Consider the following 25,674-nt stretch of genomic DNA (forward strand, 5'->3'; position numbering starts at 1 on the left):
TTTTGGATATTATCCCCTTATCAGATATTTGTTTGCAAATATTTTCTCTCATTCCATAGGTTACCTTTTCATTTTGTTGATTGTTGCTTCTTTTGCTGTGCAGAAGCTTTCTAGTTTGATGTAGTCCCACTTATTTGTGTTTGCTTTTGTTGCTCATGCTTTTGGTGTCATAGCCAAAATATCGTTGCCAAGACCAATGTCAAGGAGTTTTTTCTTTTTTCTTTCTTTCTTTTTTCTTTTTGAGGAAGATTAGCCCTGAGCTAACATCTGCTGCCAATTCTCCTCTTTTTGCTGAGGAAGACTGGCCCTGAGCTAACATCCATGCCCATCTTCCTCTACTTTATATGTGGGATGCCTGCCACAGCATGGCTTGCCAAGCCATGCCGTGTCCGCACCTGGGATCCAAACTGGCGAACCCCGGGCCGCTGAAGAAAAACATGCAAACTTAATTGCTATGCCACCGGGCTGGCCCCAAGGAGTTTTTTCTTATGTTTTCTTCTAGGAGTTTTATGGCTTCAGGTCTTACAAATATGTCTTTCTAGTCATGGGCTGCATAATGATGTTTCAGTCAGTGACAGACCACATATATGGCAGTGGTCCCGTAAAATTATAATGGAGCTGAAAATTTCTATCACCTACTGATGTCATAACCATTGTAACATTGTAGTGCTACATGTCACTCATGTGTGTGTGGGGTGCTGGTGCAAACAAATCTGCTGCACTGCCAGTCATATGTAAGCATAACACATACAATTATGTACAGTACTTAATACTTGACAATGATAAATGACTATGTTACTGGTTTATATATTTACTATACCACACTTTTAATCATTCTTTTAGAGTGTACTCTTTCTATTTATTAAAAAAATGTTTAACAGTATGCTGTGTCACGCTGGCAGCAGCTTCACGCATTGTGTGTTTATCGTGTCTCATGGTTGCATCATTTTCTCTTGTGTTTGATTTAGTCTCATGTTATTTTGTCCATCATGGCCCCTAAGCATACAAAATCCACTGCTAATGTTGCCAGTAAGAGGCCATGTTGAGTGAGTGACCTGGAAATAAAATTAAAAGTGATTAAGGCAGGGGTCGGCCCTATGACATAGTGGTTAAATTCACGCACTCCACTTTGGTGGCCGGGCACAGACCTACACATGGCTCATCAAGTCATGCTATGGCAGCCATCCCACATATAAAGTAGAGGAGGTTGGGTGGTGGATGTTAGCTCAGGGCTAATCTTCCTCAAAAAAAAAAAAAAGTGATTAAGGACTACAAAGGTGAAAAACCAGTGATCATTTTTGCTTGCCAGTCAGGCATGTCCCATTTCACCATAGCTATGATCTTGAAGACTAAGAGCAAAGTGACAGAACCTGTTAAAGTATCTGCTTCATTGAAGGCAATAAGACTAACAAAAATTCTAGAAGGGCCTCTATCTTACCTTAGAAACTTCTAATGACCTGGATTGAAAACTGGACACGGAAGCATCTCTCTCAGCACCATGGTGATCACGGCCAAAGGAAAAAGTTTGCTTGCGATGTTAAATGAAAAGGCTGGACTCAACTCCAATGTTGAATTTACTGCTAGCTCTGGGTGGTTTAAACGATTCAAGAATAGTCATTCACTACATAATGTGAAAGCAAGTGGTGAGTCTGCACGTGCCGATGTGAAGGCAGCTGAAGAATTCTTGTAGCTGATGGTGGAGGAAAATTACTTACCAAAGCAAATATTCAGTATGGATGAAATCTCCCAATTCCGGAAACAGATGCCTGAAAGGACTTTCACCCATAAGGAGGCCAAGTCATGCCAGGTTTCATGACTTTTAAGGACAGGATAACAATCTTGCTTGGGGGCAATGTTGCAGGCTGCAAATGGAAACCCTTTGTGATCTGGCACCATGAGAACCCCAGGGCCTTCAAGCATGTCAATAAGCACACACTGCCAGTGTACTCCAGGAGCAATAACAAGTCCTGGGTGACCCAGCTTCTCTTCCAAGATGCCCTCCTGAATTGCTACACCAGTGAAATGGAGAAGTACTGTTTGGGGAATAACATACCTTTCAAGATTTTGCTTACTGTTGATAATGCTCCCGGACATCCTCCTTCTATTGGTGATCTTCATCCCGATATCAAACTGGTGTTTCTCCCTCCAAACACCACCTCTTTGATCCAACCAATGAATCAAGGAGTTATAGCAGCTTTTAAGGCCTCCTACCGGAGGCTATTTGCCCAGCCTATTGCTGTAACTGAGGAAGATGCTGAGAAGACATGGACGCAATTCTGGAAGGATTACATCTATGAACGCAGCAAGAACCTTGCTTGGGCTTGGGGTGATGTCACCAAGGAGTGAATGAATGGCATCTGGAAGAAGACACTCAATATGTTTGTCCATGACTTCAAAGGATTTGCCAAAGATGAGGAGATTGAAAAAATCAATAAGGCTGTGGTTGAGCTGGGACTATCTTTTCCCCGTTGCGTATTCTTGGCTCCCTTGTCAAATATTAGTTGACTAAATGTGGAAACTTTAAATTTAAACCTTCACTCAAGATCTTCTTGACTTATTTCAATGGTTGCAGGTACTAAAGATAATAGCGGAACGGTGTGTATGGGTTTTGCAATTCTTACCATTTATCCATGTGTCTAAATGTCTAGGAACCATTTTACATATGGACCCAAGAATTCATAAAATCTTTTCACCATTTTGCTTTTCACCGTGTAAAGTGTTAATTGGGAGATTACGATGGTAATCCAGTAACTATAATCATTATTCTGAAAAATTAGTGAAAGCTTTTCTTTTCACCTGCTTACAGTGTTCTTAATTAAAATGAAGAGTAAATCGTGTGGGATATTTCTATCTTAATGAAGCGTCACTCATTCGTATCATTAAAAAGCTTTGTTTTAAAAATAGTCCCTCTTGTCAGTTTGTTAAACTGTGGTTTTCTTCCTGTCTACGCCGTATAAACCACTAAGTGTGATTTTTATAACCTAAATGTAATAGGTTTTTTCCATTGATGTTCTTGCCTGAGGCATTCTCTTCCCCCTTATGACCAGTATTATAACAGCATTCTATTTTTGCCTCTGCAGATTGGAGTAAGGAATGGAAAATAAGGCTTCTTTGTTTGGGGCTGCTTAGTAGTTATCATGAGTGTATAATTTCTGGAACTAGACAGAGCCAAGGGCACTGTTAGCCCTTTAAAAACGGCCGAGAGAGATCATTTTCCTTTGTTGCTCTATCATTACTGTGGGATCGTGACATTTTCTCCTCACGTGATTCAAAAAGCTGATCTTTACAGCTGCCTGGACGGTCCACCTGCCACCGAAAAATGATTTGGCGACTGTGCATGACTCCATTGCTCATTGTACTCTGCGACCAGCACTCACTTTTCCATGCTAATGAATGTTAACTGATAATCCCCCGGGGTGCATTTCAGCCACTAGCTTCAGCCTTTTCCTTCATCCATTCCTCTATGAGCACAGCTCACAAGAATGGGCACGATGAATGAGTTGAGTTTCTTTTATTTCCCCTGCCCTCACTCCTAACTGCCAAATTCAAAGGATGTTTTTCCATGTTTTCCTGATTCCCTCTCCCCCTGCCACGTTTAAAATATGGTGAATTTCTTTCAGAAGCCTCCTCTTCTCTGCTCTGGTCTTTTAGGACTTGTTAACCAACTAATTTCCATTTTATCTTTCTGGCTGCTACAGCATCCACTTTGTCAATGTCTCTTTGATCAACACCTTCTAATGGTTGAAAATCCCAGGGACTCTCTAATCTCCTTGCTATTCTGCTGGAGTTTGGACAATGGGATCAGTTGCCATAGATTCAGGGACCATCTGTGCCAATCAAATCTGCTTGCCTGCCTTTGTCTCCCTCTCTGTGCACCTCCCTGGTTGAGTCAGAGCTCGCCTTCGTCTTTCCCGGGACCTCCATTCTGTCTCCTGGCTGTCCAGGCTGTAGACAGTGGTACCCCATTCAGATCTTTCCAGGCTCTATGCTGTGCGCTCAGCCTTTCCCTTCTTAAATTAAAGTCTTTCCTATCATTGGATCTCATTTTCTCAAGGTCTTACTCTCTGCAGCGCTGAGGCAGTTCCTCACCAGGCTGGCAGGTGCCTCTGTATGCCAGTTCCAGGAGAGTGGCCACGTCTCTACACCTTAGAGGTTCAATGCCCCGTTCCTCTCTGTGCATCTGGTCCCTGGCCTCTTTCTCCCATCTTGCTTTTCCCAGAACCAATTTAACTCCTCTTTGCTAACTTAGGTTCAGCCAGCAGCAGGCTTATATACTGATTTTGTGCTGGGTTTCCTGGGTCCCCATGACTTCCTTATCAAGCAGCTTCAATCGGCTGCTCACTAGAGGAAACCTCCCTCGTTCTAGCAAATACTGTATGTTTCTTCTTCACTGCTCTGATTGGCCGAGTCTGTCCTCACTTGGGAAGTTTTTGATGTTCATCTGAGAAAATAATTTAGGGCCGTTCTCCCCCCCTACCTCCTCGGCTTCTTCCCTGTTCCTGCCTTGTGGATTCACATGTCAGGGCTTATATTAAGATGGCAACTGCTGTCCATCCACATTAGCACTGTTCTCCCTCTGAGTCCACCCCTGGCCTTGAAATTGTTATAACTCAGGGCTCGAGGCAGCCACTTAAAGTTGAATGAAGTTGAGATGAAACGTACGGGATGTCTCTGACTTACATAGTCCATCTTCCAGGGACATGGGTGACGATATGAGTAGGAACCTCGGGAGCCTTAGCAAGTCAATTACAAGGATATTTGTGAGCAGAAAGCATTTTTGTCACCTCTCAAGCATCTTAGATCTGCATATTCTATTTATCCATATCTATCTGTCCATGCATAGAACTGACCCATTATTTAAGCAATGCGACTTTATTGCAGCCTTTCTTCTGCATTGGATTTCTAGTTCATGCTGGTATGCGATTTTTTGCAAGCAAAGGGTTTAGGATGGAATTTTATATTACACACATTTAACTGAATTCAAATACACGTTCTCTGTACCACCACCACTGTCCTCACCCCTACAGCCCCCCCTTTTTTTTTTTACAATATGGCCCAGAAATGCAAGCCAAATACTTCATTTGTAGTTTAAACAAAAATGTAGTTATTTGTTCCAGTGATGGGAAAAAACTGGCTTAGTGAACTTCCTAAAAGATGATTTGGTATATCCCAAACCATGTCTGCCATCCCTTGGAATCAATTTAAAGTTGTAAGGAGTAATTTGACTACTCAAGATTTTTACCTAATGCTGTCTTTGGAGTCGAACCCCACTCCACTCTGTTTTATTTATTCAATAAATATTACACATCTACTGCTTGCCAAGTCCTCCGTTAGGCCCTGTGGACATAAAGATGAATCAGATGCAACGTTTGTCCTCAAGGAGCTTTCGTTCTAGGCAGAGGAAATGAACCACAAACAAATGAGAAAATAAAGTATCATGTAAAGTACGTATAATACGTGTTGGTGGAATAAGGTGGGTGTGGTCAACTCTTTGTGGCTGCTGGGATTGTTGTGGTTAGAAATAGCTTCAGGGGCCGGCCCGGTGGTGCAGCGGTTAAGTGCACACGTTCCGCTTTGGCGGTCCGGGGTTTGCCTGTTTGGATGCCGGGTCTGGACATGACATCGCTTGGCAAGCCATGCTGTGGTAGGTGTCCCACATATAAAGTAGAGGAAGATGGGCATGGATGTTAGCTCAGGGCCAGTCTTCCTCAGCAAAAAGAGGAGGATTGGCAGCAGTTAGCTCAGGGCTAATCTTCCTCAAAAAAAAAAAAAGAAATAGCTTCAGCGAGGAGGTGACTGCTGAGCTGTGTCTTAAAGGATGTTATGGGTTAGTTAAGTAGACAGTGGGGAGAAAGATAGTCTAGGCAGGACAAAACTTATTCAAGAGTTTAAAGAACTGAAAGTGGCTTAATATGGCTGTGGCACAGGAGGTCTGTGTGTGTAGAACTTTGAGAGCTGCTGTTGAAGCAGAAGGAGGAGCCTGCACTGTGGACAACTTTATATTCTCCCCTGAGAGCAAGTGGAGGTCATTGTGTGTGTGCGTGGGGAGGATGAAGTGGAGAGTATGACAAGAAAGGGTTTTTATTTCAGAAAAAAATATCTAGCAGTATGGAAAAATAATGGAGGGGTGAACCAGGAGAAGGGAGGGTTTAAGAAGTTACTGTAATGGTCCAGGAGAAATTATGAGAACCTAGATTAAGGCAGCAGTATTGGGAAAGGGAGATAAGTGATGAAGAGATATTAAGGATGCAGAATGGTGTGAGGGTAAGGAGGCTGGGGCGAGGGTAGGGCTTAAGGAAGACTAAAAATCAATGATAACTCTCAGGTGACTGGATCAGTGGTGCTATAGAATGCATATTTATGTCCCCCCAAAATTCATATGTTAAAACCTAAGGCCCAGGGCCAGCCTCGGTGGCCTAGTGGTTAAGTTAAGTTTGGCACATTCTGCTTTGGCAGCCAGAGTTCAATTCCTGGGTGTGGACCTACGCCACTCGTCTGTCAGTGGCCGTGCTGTGGTGGAGGCTCACATACAAAGAGAGGAAGATTGGCAGCAGATGTCAGCTCAGGGTGAATCTTCCTCAGCGAAAAAACCTAAGGTCCAATGTGATGGTATTAGGAGGTAGGGGCCTTTGGGAGGGGATTAGGTCATGAAGGTGGAGCCCTCATGAATGGGATTAGTGCCCTTATAAACGAGACCCCTGAGAGCTCCCTTGCCCCTTCCACCATGTGAGAAGACAGCAAAAAGACAGATTCCTATGGACCAGGAAATGAGCTCTCACTTCACACTGAATTTGCTGCTGCCTTGATCCTGGACTTCCCAGCCTTTGTGAGAAGCAAATTTCTGTTGTTTATAAGCCACCCAGTCTATGCTCCTCTGCTATAGCAGCCTGAATGGACTAAGACAGTGGTGATATCTCCATTAACTGTAGACTACTAGCCACTTTGTAGAAATGTCTTAAAAAGTTGCCTTCAGAGAGAATTTTATAAAAATAATTTTAAAAAATTGGGGCGTTTATTCATTCAATCTGACAAATATTTATAGACAGCTTATTTTAGGTAATTAATACTTAGGTAGATGACAAGTTGAAGGTTACAATCTCATTGTGGAAACAAGGCATATACACTTGAGATTCTAAGACAGATTGTAAAATAAGACTGTATGAGATTAATTACCAAAATGCAATGTATATTAAAATATTGTTAAGTACAATGAAGGGACCACTTAAAATCATTAAAAAAAATACCAACTGTAAAAAAAACCCACAACCACTGTGCCCACCCATTGTAGACACTCAGTAAACACTATCACAATAATAACACTAAGGAAATGATAGGCTTATACTATTTTGTAGAATAAAACAATTTTTGTGCTGGAAGGGATATTAAAAATCATTTGGCCCAGTGATTCCCAGCCATGGCAATATAGGGAAGGAGAAGTGGTTGCGATTTCTCACTTGAGCCTTGAAATGGAAATTGAAGTCCTAGGACGTATTAGTGACTTTTGTTATCTAAATAATAGGGCCTAAAGAAGGCCTTAAAAAAATAAGAATGTAGGACAAACTTTACATGAAGCTATGGAAACAGAATGAATTATTTGGCTTAAAATAGAACACCTATATTTAGGAGCTTTTAGTCTGGCATGACCTTGACATTTAAGTCAACAGTAGTTTGAAGTCTGATTATAACCCACCCTCTCCCGTTTGTCTCTAAACTATTCAACGGGCTTAAGTGTTCTGCCACAGGAGAATGAAAATCGAAGGTAAATAGTAGTTTCTACCTAAGGATTTTAAAACAGTATTCTCTAGCTCTCTGTGGCCAGCAACCCTTTGTGGGTGTGCACTAGTGGTGCAATCTACAATAATATTCTTTGTGACCATTCTTATGATTAAATAAGAAGTGTGTCAGTGCCATGTTCTGGTCTGGGCTTAGGAGATTCCTGCTCTAATGTCGAGTCTGTCACTTATTAGCTGAGTGACGCGTGGCAAGCTCCAGCCTCTCCCTGGGCCTCTATTTCATCATCTGTAGTATGAAAAGACTAAGATAGAGCAGTAGTTTTCAACCTGGCGGTACTGTACAGTCAACTGGGGAACTTTTAGAAAATACAAGGTGGGCCCCATTTCCAGAGATCCCCATTTAATTGGTCTGTGTTGGAGCCCAGGTATCGGCTTTTCAAAAAGCTTCCCAGTTGATTAGAATGCATGGCCAGGGCTGAGACAACTGGCCCAGAAAGATCTCTAAGGGCCTTAACAGTTTGAAAAACTTTCATTCTATGAAATGACGTAGACCTGCCAAGTGACATGCTTCCTGGGTCTTAAGCAATATCAGAGACCACCTTTAATAAAAAGAACACAAAACTAGATACTAAAGAGGATATTTATCTAGAATGAAAAAAAAATCACAACAAATTATAAATTTTAAAAAGCCAACAAATACCACAGACACAAAAAATAATCTAGAAAAAGAAGATAATATTTTTATTAATTAACTACCATACGTGCATCTTTGACACTTTTTTCTTTATGGATAGTTTAGGAAAGTTTGTTTCAGCTTCATAATTATGGGTAATGTTATATAAGTTTTAGAATTGTTGTCAAATTTGGGAAAATTTCTAAGATTCTATCATATGTGAGCTGTGAGATTTGGCAAGATTTTCTGGCTGGGTACATGTGATGTTTAATTTTATGTGTCAACTTAACTGGGCCGTGGGGCGGCGGACATTTGGCCAAACATTGTTCGGGGTGTGTCTGTGAGGGGCTTTCTGGATGAGATTAGCATGTGAACTGGTAGACTGAGTGGAGCAGATTGCTGTCCGCCCTGTGGATGGGCCTCGTCCAATCAACTGAAGCTCTGACGGAGCTCTTTCTGCCTGACTATTTGAGCTGGGACTTGGGTCTTTTCCCGCCTTTGGATTGAACTGAAAAATGGGCTCTTCTTAGTATTAAGCTTGCTGGCTTTCAGACTGGAACTTGTCCCTTAGGCTCTCCCGGGTCTCCAGCTTGCTGATTGTAGATCTTGGGCCTTCTCGGCTTCCATAACTACATGAACCAATTCCTTATAATAAATCTCTGTTTGTCTGTCTGTCTATCTAGCTGTCATCTCTCTCTTATTTTTTCTGGTTTTCTGCAGAACCCTGACTAATATAAAATACTTCAAACCTTGTTTCTTACCCACTCTCTGTAAGTTGGCAGGCACAGTGTCACACTGTGACCTCCAGCACTACAACCTTTGGGTCCTGATTTTGAGTGAGTGGGTATGGTGTGTTTTATGTGTATTCCTGGTCACAATTTAACTGTGCATGGATGTAACTGTGAATCAGAAAACTATACAAAGTAAATGATTCCCAGCCCTATTTCCCCTTACTAGGATCCTGTAAATGCTCATGGCAATTCCAGTGCCAACAGATGGGAGAGGAAGTTGTATTGGAAGGAGATCAAGGACTTCATGGATTACAGTTAAAGCATCTTACCTTTGTTTATAAAAGCATATGAACATGTGAACACAGGTACAGAGATGCTCCCAGGATATCGTCAGGAGTCACACAACTGAGAGGCCCCGAGGCTCAATTTCACTCCATTCACATTCGCCTGACTTGGAGGCCTGTCGTTTCTTTAGGGTTATTGTGCCCTGATATATATTGAGAATCTCCAGTGGGTAAGGGGATTGTAGGTACAGAATAACCCTGCCGTGATGTGCTAAGTGGAATCTGAAAAGTTCAAAGGATGAAACAGCATCCTGTTATTGAGAGGCAAATGAAATGACTGGGATGAGCCCAGGCAGTAGCCAGTCTCTGAGTTGTAGCTCCTTGATTCACGATCATCTTGGTCCTGGCTGCGATTTGATACCACCTGGTGGAGCATGTGCATTGTCATTTACAAATAAAATCACATCTGCAAAATGGTTCTTAAATTATTTAAAGTAGTATGATTTAAGTAATCCTCATTCCTTCTAATTCTCCCCCAAATATAAATCTGATGGATACCTACAAAAATGAGTATGTGCACAGTAAGGGTTAAAACTAAAATCACTTACCTATGCATCTATGAAGAGAATTTCAATGCCTGAAAGAACTAAGTCTGATCTCTGAGTAAGGTTTTGGATCTTGTCCAGATTTTGTATTGGCAGAACAAAATTGCACACGCTCTAAATACTGTCTAAGAATACGCAGTGGAACGTATAAATGAAAACTTGATTTTAGGTCATTAGAGTCCTAAAAAGAGGTCAATTCAACCAAAGGGGAAAATGGCAATATGATTTTCTGAAGCGTGCTTCTTTTATGAGAGGCCTTCTATCCAAGTATTGAGTCACTGCAGTGTGTCGCTTGGAAGATCCATTAACCAGAGGCTTCTTTTGAAAGGTTGATGGTTCTAAGAATTCTGGCAGGAAGTCAAATGGTGATAGACTTTGCTCACGTCAGGTGTTTTGGCACTCTTCCTTGAGGAAGCTGGAGGGTAGCTCCAACGAGGACTGTCTGTCACTAATAGGATTGATTAAAAAGCAAACGTTTCAGAATGTCTCCATCCTGATGAATGCTGCCCCTCTCAAAGTAGGATCTTTGGGATGCTAACCATTGCTTTCAATACTGCCACCGTTTGCTCAAACTTTTTGTGGAATGTTTTGGAAAAACGTTCAGATCTTATGGCACAATCTTTTGAATACCATCCTTGGTCGAAACTATCGTAATTTGGGGTTGGATTATATTCTTCATAGATTAAAAAGATTTTCAGAGCCAATAATGCAAAAAAAAAAAAGTGTCCGATCAAGTTCACAAATCCATATGTTGTCAAAGCATGACTATAAAATACTGAAATACAGTTTTCTTCTATGATTGACAAACTAGTTCTGAAGGCAATTCTGTGGCAGATACAGTGGATTGGTTCACCCTTCTTGCGTGCTTTGCTATATAGAAGGGGCTGGGGAGCTGTGATATACATTTCCTGGACACTTTTGCAGCTGGGGGCCTGGATGTGGTCGGTTTTGCTTAACAGGGACATTGGCAAGGGTCTTGGAAGAAAGAGTGAGCAACTGGGGGCAGTGGCCAGGCAGAGAAGTGAGTTCTTCTTGCAGGGGACAGGGGTGGAGACCTTTGGTTCTTCCGGGGCAGTTCTGGCTGAGGTTCAGGGTTCTGGTCCTAAGGGGCAGAAGTGCCAAGTAACTTGAGGTGGCAGCCCTGGGGCTCCGGCCAAGACAGTCATGCAGGCCTTCTTCCAGATACTGTTTCTGGCTGTGTAATGCCCAGATCTGCTTCCCTGACTCTCCTGGAGATTCTACGAGGTGGCTAATACTCCATAATAAATTTCTTACTACTTAAACTAGCAACAGTGGATTTGGTTGTCTGACTAATACAGATTCCAAGTGAGTAATAGAAGCGTTGTCGGAATAAGTGTGGAGTCTCTCAAGTCAGCAACTTGGAAGTAAAAAACTCATTTGAAGAAATAAATTTGGCGTTGGTTTAATTTTTTTTCCCAGCTTTTTACAGTTAGGTTTTGTATTTGGGGAAATATGTAGGTCTCAGGAACAATTTAAACAAAGATTTTACCCTCTTTAGGAGACTTCATTTTTATTCTACATAAAAGATACAAAATGCTTGGAAATGGGGCTCCTGTGGACTCTGTCCTAGCCGTGGGTCTGGGTCCCTGGGAGCCTCTAATGATGCTTCGCTGAAGATGAGGAATCATGGATATTAGAGTGTACTTTCTGACACACTCGTTTATATAAGTTACTCTATGCCTGTCTGTTATATTTTCTCCATGTAATTCACAAGGCCCTCAAAAACTGTTTCTATTATTTTGTTTTTTTGCTTAGTGTTTGTACTTAATGAATATAAACAACAAATCTTCAATAAATGCTGCGTGGCTGACTGACAGAGTTAGATGTGGTGTCCTGGGAAGGGCTGTGAGGGCAGTCTCTGAATTAGCAGCTATACGTACGCCATTCACGATGAAAAGAGACTCAACTTTCGGTTCTTGTGGGCAATTAGCCATATCTGAAATGATGACATCTCTGAGCTGGAAGACTTTGAAAAATCATCTTGTCCTACTCTATGTACAAATTCTTTCTCCTACCTCCTAGTTGTGGAGTGTATTAGTTTGCTAGGGCTGTTGTAGTAAAAAGTACCTCAAACTCAGGGTCTTGAACAACAGAAATTCATTGTCTCACAGTTCTGGAGGCTGGGAGTCTGAATTAAGGTGTCGGCAATGTTGGTTCCCTCTGGGGGCTGTGGGGAAAGGCTCTGTTATGGGTCTCTTCTTGCTTCTGGAGTTTCCTTGGCTTGTGGCAGCTTAACTCCATTCTTCACATAGTGTTTTCTCTGTATGCATCTGTCTCCAAATTTCACTTTTTTATAAGGACACCAATCATACTGGTTTAGGGCCCACCCTAATGACCTCATTTTAGCTTGATTACCTCTATAAAGACCCTATTTCCAAATAAGGTCATACTCTGAGATACTAGGTGCTAGGACTTCAACATATCTTTTTTGAGGAGACACCATTCAACCCATAGCATGGGGGAATGTATTAGCCAAGGTTCTTTCGTTGCAGGTAACAGAAACTAAATTCTAATCACTTCTAGTAAAAGGGGAAATTTATTGCCTCCCATAAAAGGGAAGGACAGAACTCACCAATATCAGGGCTAACTCAAAGGAGGGACTCAGTTGTTATGGTTGGGACTATCTTTCTCTCTCTCCATCACCCCTCACTGTGCATGGCCTCATTCTCTGCCACTTCAGGTTGGAATTTTCTGTGTGGCTTGGAACATGGCTTCAGGCAGGGCCAGATTTTCAACATTCCAGCTTGGTGATGCAAGAGGAAAGACGGTTTTCTCTCTCAGCTTCAACTTATAAGAGCTGGGGAAGGATTCTGGTCCCATGCCTATTGCCCACGGCAGTCACTGTGGCCAGGAGATTTTTGGGATTATTTACCACATGTGACTGCTCCTCTGGCCACCGGGCCAAGTGTTCCTGCAAGTGGAAGTGGAAGAGGGTTGGGGAAAGAATGGTGGGCAAATGTAAGCACTTGTCACACAGGGAGCTAACTGTACTGCCTCCTGAGGAAGTACTTCTCTACTGAACTCACCTCCAGTATCTGTAACGTTCTTCTGTACTTTAAACAGAAACCTACTATTCATATTCTCTAAATCCTTTTTCACACTAAAGCTTCAAGTTTTTGAAAACAGAACCCAAGGTCTTCCATTGTTTAAACATTTTTAATCCTTCCAACATTTCAGTCCTACTCCCCTGTGAGCATCTCCTGGACCACTCAGTCCTCTCCTGTTCAGTCCTCTAGTGCTGGCCATCTTCTGGTCTCCCTCCAGATCAGCTCTCCACTTTTCTGCAGTCTGTTCTGTGTCCTGGAGGCTGACTGGTATGGATTGCCTCAGTGGGCTCCTTCGCTCTCAGCTTCCAATGGGGTCAACCAGCAGGAGATCAGAGGCCAGCAGAGGAGTGAGGACCCAAAAATGTGCTAATTCCCCCATTTTTCTCTCTGCAGGGTCACTGAAGGCTGACTTTGTCCCTCTACTGAAGGCAACGGCTCTCATCTTGTGGGGTTCTCTGTACTGTTTTCTCTGTCCAACTTTTGAAAATTGCTCCCTCCCCTTGCCCCTTTAAGCTTGGTAGGGAATGGTGTAACATCCCACTGTTAGTATCTCCAGAGTACCACATATCCCTCATGGTCCCCACACCTTGCCACATTTTGGGAAATAGTCCCATCAAATTACCCAATAGAGTTGGCAACTTTTTCCATGGAAACTCTGACATATATCACCTCTCCTACCTCCAATTTCCACATACAGCTAATTTCAGGTATTGAGAAAACATGTGAATGATGTAATCCATGCTAAAGTGTGAATGATTGATAGCATAATTAATTTCTCAGGCACATTTTGTTTGAAAAAGAGTCATGTGGACAAAATTAAGAGAATTTCAAACTGTGTGGCTGAGATATTTTTTCTTGGGGCCCTCTGAATAAAATACATACCTCTTGAGGATAAAACTGGCATCTGATAAAGGTTTTTCTTAAACTTTCCAACAAAAGTGGCCTGGGCTGAAGAGAGTGGCCACATACCCCAGGGAGTCTCAGATGCCATAGCCTTAAGTGACCTGAAGCCAACACCACATTTCTTAAAAGGGTCTTGTTTCATTTAGAAAATATATCTGAGTTTTTCCTTATACCCCATAATATATCTCTGTCATCTTATTTCCAAAATTTAATAAAGATGACTTTCTAGGAAGATGTCTCGTGTTTATCACATGGCTTTACTACTGGCAGGTGGCCCAGAGCTCCTGGGGGGACACAGTCTCAGTTTGAGAACCCCGAAGTGAGGAGAATCTGGACACATGGATGTTACTGCTAGTTTCTTAGGGGTTTGTCTCTCTTTTCCAGATCTATGTTTTCTTAAATATTTTTGGATCTTAGAGAAGTTTTAAGATTTGTGATTAGTATTTCCATTTAAATGCAGGTATAATATATTTCATTTCTTTTTCAGTTGGGCATATCTGCTTGACTCTTTTTCTTCATTTAAATTGTTATGGATCACGTTACTTTGACATAAATTGCTTTTATTTTATTATCTGTCCTAATCACAGTCTTTTTTTCTACCCATTGTTGTAACATTTCTCCTGCATTAAGATGCGCTCTCTGAGAGCACAGTCTCTGACTGACAGGTACCATGGGGTTCTTTCTTAGGTCCTATCCTTCCAATTTACTCTGTGATGTGAATCATGAAAGTTTTCTTTACTGTCAGAAATGTTTACAATCCTGAAAATTCTTTAAAAATAAACTTTCAGGGGCCAGCCCCGTGGCTGAATGGTTAAGTTCATGCGCTCTGCTTCCATGGCCCAGAGTTTCACCAGTTCGGATCCTGGGCGTGGACATTGGCACTGCTCATCAAGCCATGCTGAGGCGGTGTCCCACCTGCCACAACTAGAAGGACCCACAACTAAAAATACACAACTGTGTACTAGGGGCTTTGGGAGAAAAAGGAAAAAGTAAAATCTTCAAGAAAAAAAAAATAAACTTTCAACTAAGTTATTTATTATTATTTTTAAATGTTTGGCTTCGTTTTTATCAGTATTTGTATTAGTTTGCTGGGGCTGCCAGAACAAGGAGCACAGGCTGGGTGGCTTACACAAGAGAAATTTATTTTCTCACAGTTCTGGAGGCTGCAAGTTGGAGATCGAGGCATCAGGGGGTTGGTTTCTTCTGAGGCCCGTCTCCTTGGCTTGTAGATGGCCTTCCACGTTCCCTATGTCTTCACATGGTCTCGCCTCCGAGCCTGTCTGTGTCCAAATTTCCTTTTCTTATAAGGATGCCAGTAACATCGGATTAGAGCCCCCCATAACGACCCCATTTTAACTGAATTATCTCTTTATAGATCCTATTACCAAATACTGTCACGTTCTGAGGTACTGAGGGTTATGACTTCCACCCATGAATTTTGAAGGGGACACAATTCAGCCCATAACAATATTTAAATAAAAGTTTAATAACCATAGTGTACTTTGTTGATGTGTAACACTTCTGATTCTAAAAACAGGTCTGAATTACAGAAAGTGGAGGAGAAAATCTTATTTTCCTTGAAAAACTAGAATGGAGGAAGTATTAGCGGGCTGAAAAACCAATGGTCTAATTGTGGCGTAAGAGAAAGGGTAGGAGAAAGAGCAATTAATTACTGAGCACCGACTGGGTATGTGGTGCCCCCTCGGGAGGCCCGTGGAGAGTGTGGCTGAGACACACAAATCAGACTGGACCAGAGGAAAAATCTAGACCGCTCTTCACTATTTAGGGATGTTGCATCCTTTCTAAATCTCAGGATTTTTTCCATCAAAACGTGGATGATAGCACCCATTTTATCGTGGAGTGTGGCGCTTAGTACAATATCGGGTGTGAGTGAACGCCCAACATATAAGAATTGTAATTCCTCCCATGTGTTAACTGCTGTTGGGTACATATTCACTCAGATTACAGACCAAAAAGCTGAAACTTAGACAGCATGAGTAACATCCCTGCTATCACACAGCCAGTCAATGGTCAGCTCAAGCTTTAAGCAGGTTTGTCTGGCTCTAGGCTCCTACACTAATTGTATCATAAAAAGGACTTGGGTGAATCAGGTCTGAACACTGTCTCCACGGCTAATCAGCTGTCCCTGTGGCTTTGGACAAGTTACCTGGTCTCTCTCTCACCTCATTTCCTCCTCTATGAAATGGGCATAATGATGTCCACCTTCATGGCTTGTGAGGAGCAGAGACCATATATGTCAAGTTGCCATAGGGAGTAGAATTGTCCCTGTGCCACGTCATCCCTCATTGTCTTTGCCACCAACTGCTTGTGAAACTTTGGGAAATTTATTTACCTTCTGCGGCTTTCAGTTTCTTCATCGTTAATTTGGGGTAGGGATGACAGGACAGGAATTGGCCAAGTCAAGAGATCTCAGACTAAGAGGCCAATAGGGGCCAGGCAGGTAACTGAAGGCCTTGAACCCAATGCGACAAATGCCAAATTTCAAGAATCCAGAAGTCTGGATCTTTCATCTGAAATCTCCCAAGTTTAAAATTAGTTTTGGCAAGTAATTCTGAAAACAAAAAAATATATATTGGGCTTCACCGCCACGATTTGGGCACAGGTTTGTGAGTTTTTGGTTAAATAATCCCTCAGGTGCTTCCAATCTAGAGCATCTGTTCCCATGTCATAAGCCAACAGTGGTCCCACGCTGGTCTTTACTTACTTCTTGGACCCCAAGGTCATGGTTTTGCCTGTACTATTGTAATTGCTTTGGGAGCGGTCTTTCTACCTGCATTCTCTCTCCCACTCCAATCCTCCCACCTCTTCTTGAGAAATTAATCTTGGTAAAGTTCTACTTAGAAACCTCTGATGCTTCCATTGTCTATAGAATAGAGTCCACACTTCTTTGCCAGAGGTGACCAGCTTTCCTATCTTCCTTCCTGTCTGGCCCCTTCCTGGGCTCTAAGTTTCCTAACAGCTCCCCCATCCCGAGACGTCCTTCCCAAGAGTGTTTCTGTCTCAGTCTCCCTCTTCAGTTGCGGTTCTGTCTCAGAGGCCTCGACTCCCACCCACATGTGAAAATTCTGCTTACTTTTCAGGGTTCAACTCAGAGCCATGGGCTTTGCACTCAGCAGAAATCAGGATCCTGGTCTCTAAATGGCACGAGACGGTAAGGATGTGTGTTGGTGACATATCAGGGAGCTAGTTTTACCAGTTTTTCAATAGCCTGGATTACTTTGCTCATTCTCAGTTTTGCTTTTTTGTTACGTGTGTGAAAGATATTAATAAAAAGAGATTTTCTAAGACGAGTAAAAATTGTTGCTAGGGCTTCAGACTTTTCTTCCTAAGGGTATTTCTTCTTTAGGGAAGATTAAAGAGGAGGAACATAGCACAGAGAGAAAATGCATATTTTCATTTATCTATGCGTCTCTTTTTTCTCCTTGGAGCACATTTCAGTTCTCCCCTGGAGTTTAAAATTCATCGTGGGTCCAAAATGAGGAGAACTTTCGCAATAGTTCTTTTCTGTTTGGAAAATCACATTTTTCCTCTGGTGTGAAATTTCACAAAGAAAACCAAGCAAAGGACGGAAAAGGAATGGAGATGTTTAGATGCTCTCTTTTCACAGTGCACATGCCCTACCTTCTGGTCATTCTTCAATTTAGAGAAACTAAATTTAGACTCTTACAGCTCTAATTTTCACAAAGGAAATGACATAAGACAATCTATTTGTCGTTTAAATCCCATACCTTGACGACAGGTTTGCAGCCTCCGAATGGAACACTAAATCCTTTCAAATCACTTCCCTGAGGGCCTGAGTGCTACATTCTACTTATATTGGGTCATTTTGTATTCATTAGTTACAACAAAAGAAAGTGAACAATTGTCAGTGTATCACGGACATCCAAAGAGAAGGGAGCATAAGAGTCAGGCCAAAAACATAGGCTCCTGCACACACATGCCGAAGCCAACAGTAAAAATAATGAAAAATAATATAGCACTTCCGTCTGGACTTTTGGTATTTTTCTGTAATCAGAGAATTATCAAAAATCTCACCAACAACAAAATAGGATAGAGAGGAGAGAAAGGAATTTTCTTTTTAAGGAAGATTAGCTCTGAGCTAACATCTGCTGCCAATCCTCCTCTTTTTGCTGAGGAAGACTGGCCCTGAGCTAACATCGTGTCCATCTTCCTCCACTTTATATGTGGGACGCCTGCCACAGCATGGCTTGACAAGTGTTGCGTAGGTCCACAGCTGGGATCAGAACTGGCGAACCCCGGGCCGCTGAAGCGGAACATGCGAACTTAATCGCTGTACCACCAGGCTGGCCCCAAGAGAAGGAAATTGGAGAAAACTTTGTAAAGAGCTCTTTCAGAGTGTCTTTATATTAAGGAAAGGATGTCTGAGCTCTGAGCTCCTGCTCATTTCCCACAGTCCCCTACATTTTCGTGTTCTTTTATTAAAAGAATTCTACTATGTGCTGTTTCTGATTCGGGATCTCAGGAAGCCGGGTTTGATTTCAGCTCTCCTTGTAGGACTGGCTCTGAGGGAATGAGGCCAGGTTCTCTCACCACCACTGAACAGTTCTTTCTCAGTCTTGTGGTGGAATGTGGTGGGAGACGGGCAGCAGGATTGTGTGGGATGGACTTCATGGTAAGCTTGTTCCTGATGCTCAAGCTCCGTAGTAAAGGGAAGGAATGCAGAGAAGGTTTGGGAGGTGTGATGAGTTGGGAATGGAACCATGGCTAGTGACTGGAAGGTTAGGCAGTCCTGTGAAAACTTGAATTCCAGTCATTATAGAGGTCATGGCTCCATGGGTACCTTGTTTTGTATTTTTATTCAAAAGCGATAGCCGGCATTGTTTGCATTTAGACTGTTTCATCCTTTAATCTACTTAAATATTTCACTATAGAGACATGCTTCACCATAATCAATAGATGAGTTCCTAAAAATTATGTAAAGTACAGTTGGGAGAAAATACAGCAAGGTGGCTAGGAGTATAGGTTTTGAAATGTGGTTGATCTGGGTTTGAATTTCTCTCCACACTTTCTAAGCTGAACGATTTAGAGCAAATTGATGATCATTTTGGACCCTCAGCTCCCTTTTCTATCAAAGGGATTGGTAATATATACCTGAGAGTGAAGATGAAATAATGTATGTAAAATATGTAGTCAGTCCTAACATGATAAATGAGCGGGATGATGGTTTTTTAACTGTTGTAAATACTTGAGAGATGGTGGGGATGCTGATAAGGAAGGGATTCCCATGTTTGAAAGATGGAAAACAAAACAAAACAAACACAGACAACCAAATACTGGACGCCAAAGAATATATGATGTTTTATCAGTCTGATCATAATTTCCCAGATGGGAGCTAATCCTAGAGAAGCGTGTGGCTTGTATGAAACAAAAGATTCTGGATCCCCTGCCCTCCAACGATCAGAGAGGAAAAATATGATTAAGATGAATGCAAAGACAGCAATGCATAACTGTTACAAAGGCTAACATCTATTAGCACCAACCATGGTCCAGGCCCTGTCGGAAGCATTTTGCAAATGTTCTCTCATTTACTGCTTACAACAGACCTGTGAGATAGATACCGTGGTTAATCCTAACTTGGAAACTGAGGCAGAGAGGCTTAGTAAATTGCCCAAAGCCATATCACAGGAAATGGCAGAGCTAGAACTAAATTTAGGCAGATTGGCAACAGAGCTCTTTATTTCTCTCTTTAATCATTAAGGTGTTGTGTCATAGTCTAATCGGCAGCATTTTTTCCTTCTTAGCGGTACATAAAATAATGGGGCATCTTGGAATTGAGGCATCTTAGAAGTGGGGCATCTTCTTGTGATGAAATACGTATAAGTGACACCCATTCACTCACCACAAAGATGAAATAGTGTTTGCTTGCCACAGAGTCCTTATTCTTACCCACTCTGCTTTGTCTGGCCCACAGACGACACAGACTTTCAGAAGCGGGTGGGGAAGTGAAGGATACTGCTGTCCAGCAGCCAGTCTGCCTTTCACCAACAGCAGGACTATACCACAAATTATTTATACCCATCTAAGCTTCAGGTCTCTTAGATAAATGTAAGGAAATGAGACCCTGCTGCTGGCCCACGTGCTTTAGAGGAGGGGCTCAACAGTGTGTCATTGCAGTGATTATGTCATTTTACATCATCTTGTGTTAAGTATTCTTCTATGCCCTGGAATAAGGTCACCCCCTTGAGCCACCCCTGAAATGTGGATCTTTCCAGGCATCTAGGGAAGAAGCATGTCCTCAGGTAGGAAATGGAAATCCAGAAGGAAGGAAAGGGAGGAATACCAGCTTCCTCTTGGCTTTGTTCTCTGGATCTAGACTTTGATAAGATAGTTCAGGGTCATCCTTGAGGTAGGTCCCAAAAGAGACTTCTACAAGGGGGGGACCCCCAAACTGTGGATGAGTGGGCCATAATTTACAAGCTGATTATTTGGTGTATTGGTCTTTGCCCCGGGTAGGACAGAGAAATCACTCTGAGCTTTTAGGCAGAAAGGGATTCACTATAGGGAGTTATGTGCTTACGAAATGTCTGGAAAGGCTGCACAGATGTTCTCTAGGTTGGATGGCCAGGAACGACTCTTAGAACATTGCAGATCTGTCCTCTCAGGGAAGCTGGGTGATCTGCTAATCTGGAGGGCATGAATCAAAGGCTGTCGCTGGTCTGTTGACTTCAGGACATCCTGCTGTGGCTGGAGGCAGAGATCCAATTGTGCAACTGCCTCTCAACATCCAGAAACTGGAGTTTGGACAACCGAATACTGAAGCGGAAAAAGACCATGTCTCGAAAAACTGCTTGCTGCCCTAAGATAGCCATAAAGGATGTGGCCTGTGCCTTACTCTACCTTCCAAAACTCACAGGAGTGTACCAATTCTTGTCTCAAACCCGATCTGCAAGGAAGTCTGGGAAATGTAGTTTTCCAGACTCTGTCATTTAAGAAAGAACAGAAAAGTCGGGGCTGCACACAGAGTGCCAATCAACCATATCTAACACAGTTAATTTCATGTTATCCCACATATTTATTTTCCTTTATTAGCCTTTAAGCCCAAGGAAAGATCTGTTTAAAAGCCCGGACCTTGGCGCAGCTGGACTGTAGAATGTAAGGGAAGCTGCTATCTGAGTTAGAATGTTAAAATTGGATGGTGTCTCACAAGGACTGTGCAGGGTCTAGATCTTACCCTGCTCCTAAGCTAACAAGTTAGCCTGCTACTGTTTCACGATGCTGGGGAGAAGAGACTGCAGAATCAGACACAATGGACATTGTTACTCACGGCAAAAGCAGCAGGCAGAGTGTCACTCTGATGTTTGTCCAGGTTCCCACGCCCTCTGAGTCCCATGGGGTGATGCAGAGTCCACCACGGATGCCTGCACACGCAGTGACTGCATTACAGGAGAGGAGCACTGATCTTGGTGGCTGCGCCAGAGTAAGCAGACGCAAGCCTGCGTTGTCCAGGGGAAAACGTTACCTCATCCCTCAGGGTTGCTGGCTGCAAACACAACCCTGAGAAATGGCCCGGGTGAAGAGTGGTCAGGGCCTCGCCTTCTTGGCGTACCCACAGAGAACGTGCAGAGATGCCCAGGGCCCGTGGCAGATCGCATCTTCTACCTCCTTCCTTCCTTTTCCTGCCCTAACTCCTTCCTCTTCCAGGGCCAGGTGGCGGTGGCGGTAATTACGAAAAATTTTCAAGGGAATGTGAATCTCTGGGGACAAATGTTCCCTCTTCACAGGGAATTTTCTCCTCATTACTAGCCTTGGAGTATCTGGCTTAATTTTACTGAGGGAGATGGCAGTTTCTAGAAGGTCCTGACTGATGGAGTCTTGTCACCTTGTCCTGGCTGCCTCCTAGAGGCACCGCCCAGTGGCTTGGCTCCTTTAGAGGGTAACCAAGTGTCCCAGAGTTCATAGAACTGTGGTTTCTTGGGCTGTGGGACTTGCAGTGCTAAAAGTGATGTGGTTGGTCACCATACGCCTTTAGCACTTGGCAGATGTTCAAACCACAGACCCTGCATTCACCGTACCCCAGGGCCAGATCTGTTCTTCTGTTTCACTCTGCTTGAAATTTACATCTAAGTAAGGGTACAAATGCCAGGTTCTGTCAAGAGGTTACCTTGTAACCTTATAGTTAATAATACTGTATTGTATATTTGAAAGTTGCTAAGAGAGTAGATCCTCCCTTTTTTTATTTTCTCCCGAAGCCCCCCAGTACATAGTTGTGGCATGTAGGATACCGCCTCAGCATGGCTTGATGAGTGGTGTCATGTGTGCGCCCAGGATTTGAACTGGCGAAACCCTGGGCTGCCCAAAGCAGAGTGCAGGAACTTAACCACTGGGCCATGGGGCCGGCCCCCTACTAAGAAGGTAGATCTTAAAAGTTCTCATCATAAGGAAAAACATTTTTAACTACGTGTAGTGATGGATGTTAACTAGACTTATTATGTTGTACAAATGAAATTAATACAATGTTATATGTCAATTATATCTTAATAAAAAATTAAATTAAATTAAAAATTAAAATAAAGAAAAAAGAAATTGAAGAAATCAGTTATATCATAAACTACTTTTTTGAATCAAGAATAGAGATGTAATTTAAATATGTCACAGAGGTTAGGAATCTGGATAGCTCTTCAGGGTCTGTGAATAAAGCTGTATTTCAACAAGAAAAATAGGTAATCTTTTTTTGGTATCCTAACTTTTTTATTAATAAGTAAAAATAAAAAATTATTTCTACAAAAATATTTTGAAGGCACACACAAAAACGTTTACCTTAAAGACACAATTTGTCCCTTCTTCAACAACCAACACCTAATTCCATAGAGTAGTGGCAACTACGTACTATATTTTAAACTCAGAAAATATTCTAGGCCAAACCCCGATTCTTCTTGTTGTGTCTGGGAGACCTCTGAAGTGAACTGTCTTTTAGGAGGAAGAGGAGGCGCGGGAGAAAGGCTCTTCAGCTTTCCCTACCCCATTCTCCAGAGCAGCTAGATTTTAAGCCCGTAGAAGGCCCGAGGTAATTCCAAAGGCCACCATCTTATTACATGAAGATCGGGAAAGATGCAAGTTACGTGTAAGCTAGTCTGATTAACGACTCAGAAGAAGCATAAGCAAGCCCGGAAATTCTAAGAGAGTTTTTAGTCTTGCTCTTCCTCTCCCAGTACACCTACCAAGGCAGGTATCCTGGTCTTGGCAACTGTACTCTTTCATATCGTGGGAAATAAGCCGTGGGGGTAGCAGAACCCCATGATGTGAGTCCATTTCTTTCTATGAACTTGAAGATTAGGGCTGATGGAAGCACACTGGGCCTTTTCCAAAGTCCTATCTGACTAGGAGAGAGAAAGCAAAAGAAACGTCTCTTGCTAAAGGTTTTCTTCTTGTGTCCTATATGGGTAGCTAATTGGACCTTTTAAATTCTGTCTATAAATCATGATCTTTCTATTAGTGGCAATAAAAAAATCTATGGGTTCTTAGAGCTGTTTCCAGTTGAACTATGGCAATTGACCGTGAATAAACGCAGCGTGTTCCAGGGACATGATGATTTGACTTTCGGCAGGGAAGCCCTCTGCTGGCACCTCATGACACAGATGGAATTTGCTGTAGAATAAGTGATGTCTGGGGCTGAGGCCGAAATGAGGGCACAGGTCGGAGAGCTTGAAAGGCTGTAATAGGAGGAGATCCATTCTATTGGGATCCAGAACGAGCTCAGAGGAGTAGTCAGGTACAAGAAGTGCTGCATTGCTTTGCCCACCTTATCAGTAGTAGGGGATTAAAATCTGGGCGGGGGGGGGGCAGCTGGAGTCACATTGTCCGTTTGTGAAAAAGTAAGGGTGGGCTTGATGGAGATCTTAAGAAGGAGACAGTGGCAGGGGATAAGGAAATGCATGTTTTTGTACCATTTGATCAATCAGTCAGGCAGCTTCCAGAAGACAAGTGCTGTCTCAACATGGACTTCCAGCACACCCTAGCTGGGTTTTGGTGTCAGCTGGCCTATTTTGTTCTCTAAGGATCAACTGTAGATACAGCGGTTGTTGGACTAAAGTGAGATAATTAACACATTCAAGGTGCATTGAAAAGTCAAGCTGCTATCCAATGAGAAGGGAGGGAGTATAGAGTCAGGGTTAAGAGCATGGATTTTTGGAGTATCCCGTTCATGTGGTCCACACATTAGCTCTGTGCCTTTACCAAGTTACTAATCTCTCCACATTCCACTCACCGTATCTGAAAGTGGAGCCAACGCTCTCATTGGATAAGGCCAGGCAGCAATGACGTGGCTTTGGCATGGCAGTGATGGCAAGCACAGTCACCAATAATCGTAGAACAATCGCCCTCCCTCATTAGGCCGCCATGCCCTCTGTCTGAGCTCAACAGTGTCCCCCTACTTGCTGCAGCTAACGGACTGTTTTCAGCAATCGTCCTATTTGACTTCCCTGCAGGCTTTTAGGTCTCTGACCACTCCCTTTGTAAAGTTTTCTGCTCCTTTGGCTCCTGTGACCTTCACTCTCTTCTGATTCTTTGCACACTTCTTTGACCATTGCTTCTAGTCTCCCTCCTTAGCTTTTTCCCTCTCCTTTTCTTAGGTTGTGGTGTCTCTAGAGCCCTGTCCTTAGTCTTTCTCTCCTCAGTTTGTGTGATCTTCCTTATCATCCCAGGCCACCTTTGGGCTGATGACTCCTAATCCATATACCTAGTTCAAACTTCCTGTGTGACCTCTATCCAATGACTTATGGACACGTATGCCTGGATGTCCTAAAGGCATTTCAAAGTGAATGCATCTAAAATGAGAACATCTTCCCCCCAAGAGCATGTTTCCCCTCTTGTGTTTTTATGGGCCATCATCCACCCGGGCAGGTGTGAAACTTGAGAGACATCCTGTATCGGTCCATTTTCTCACCCTCCAGATTACATCAGCTTCCAAGTCTGGCCACTTCTACCTTCTCAATGTGTTTGCCATCAGCTCCTGCCTCTCCATGCCCCCTCACACTGCCTCATCACATTTTGCTCAGACACTGCCCGGCTCACTTGTCTCCACTCTCACAGTGTGGCCTCCTCTCACCCACCATTGCAGAACCAGCTTTCTGATGAGCAAGTCAGAATGTCACTGTCCTTCAGTGCTCATAGCACACAACCTATGGAGCCCTTGCTGACGTTTCCTACTCTGACGCTCTTGCAGTCCGGTCCTCTGCCCCATCCCTGCAATCTCCCTGCAACTCATCTACCTGTTAATGGCAGCACCATGTCCCTGTGCTCTTGCACATGCCTTTCCTTCTGCCTGGAGGTGAAGATATAACAGGTTCACGGATATTAGGTTCTCCAGTGGCACCCTGCATAGAATGTACTGCGTTGTTTTAGGCTACTTACAGGGGTGTTTCTTTCACAAGACGGCAGTTTCTTCAGTCCAAGGATCCTGTCCGACGCATCTTTAGTCCCCAGAACCTACTATGGTTCCTGAGACACTGTGGGTGCCCATGGCAAGGAATAAACGAACAGAAATAACTTTTTAAATTCAGAGCAGCCTCTCTGCTTTAGCAGCTCACTGTTTTGGAGACCTGCTCCCTCGTGGCTCCTCGCCTTCCGCCGCCGCTCAGGTGAAGGGCAGCGGGATGGCTAGCTGCCTGTGGACCGGGCTGGGCCGGGCGGGGGCCGC

The 25,674-nt window shown here is 43.1% G+C and overlaps 1 long non-coding RNA gene across 2 annotated transcripts; it reads right to left on the reverse strand.

The window, feature by feature from the left end:
* Positions 1-8,523: 8,523 nt before the first annotated feature.
* Positions 8,524-25,524, reverse strand: LOC139039887 (uncharacterized). Of its 2 annotated transcripts, none has more exons than XR_011493165.1 (3): positions 25,389-25,524; positions 21,304-21,412; positions 8,524-15,273 (listed from the first exon to the last, which is right to left on the reverse strand). It is a non-coding gene; the product is annotated as an uncharacterized lncRNA (long non-coding RNA). The 2 variants fall into 2 exon arrangements; XR_011493166.1 differs by having other exon boundaries at positions 8,524-15,277.
* Between the last annotated feature and the right edge of the window lie 150 nt (positions 25,525-25,674).

This window comes from Equus asinus, chromosome 12 (genome assembly GCF_041296235.1).
Source record: "Equus asinus isolate D_3611 breed Donkey chromosome 12, EquAss-T2T_v2, whole genome shotgun sequence".
Taxonomy (NCBI): Eukaryota; Metazoa; Chordata; class Mammalia; order Perissodactyla; family Equidae; genus Equus; species Equus asinus.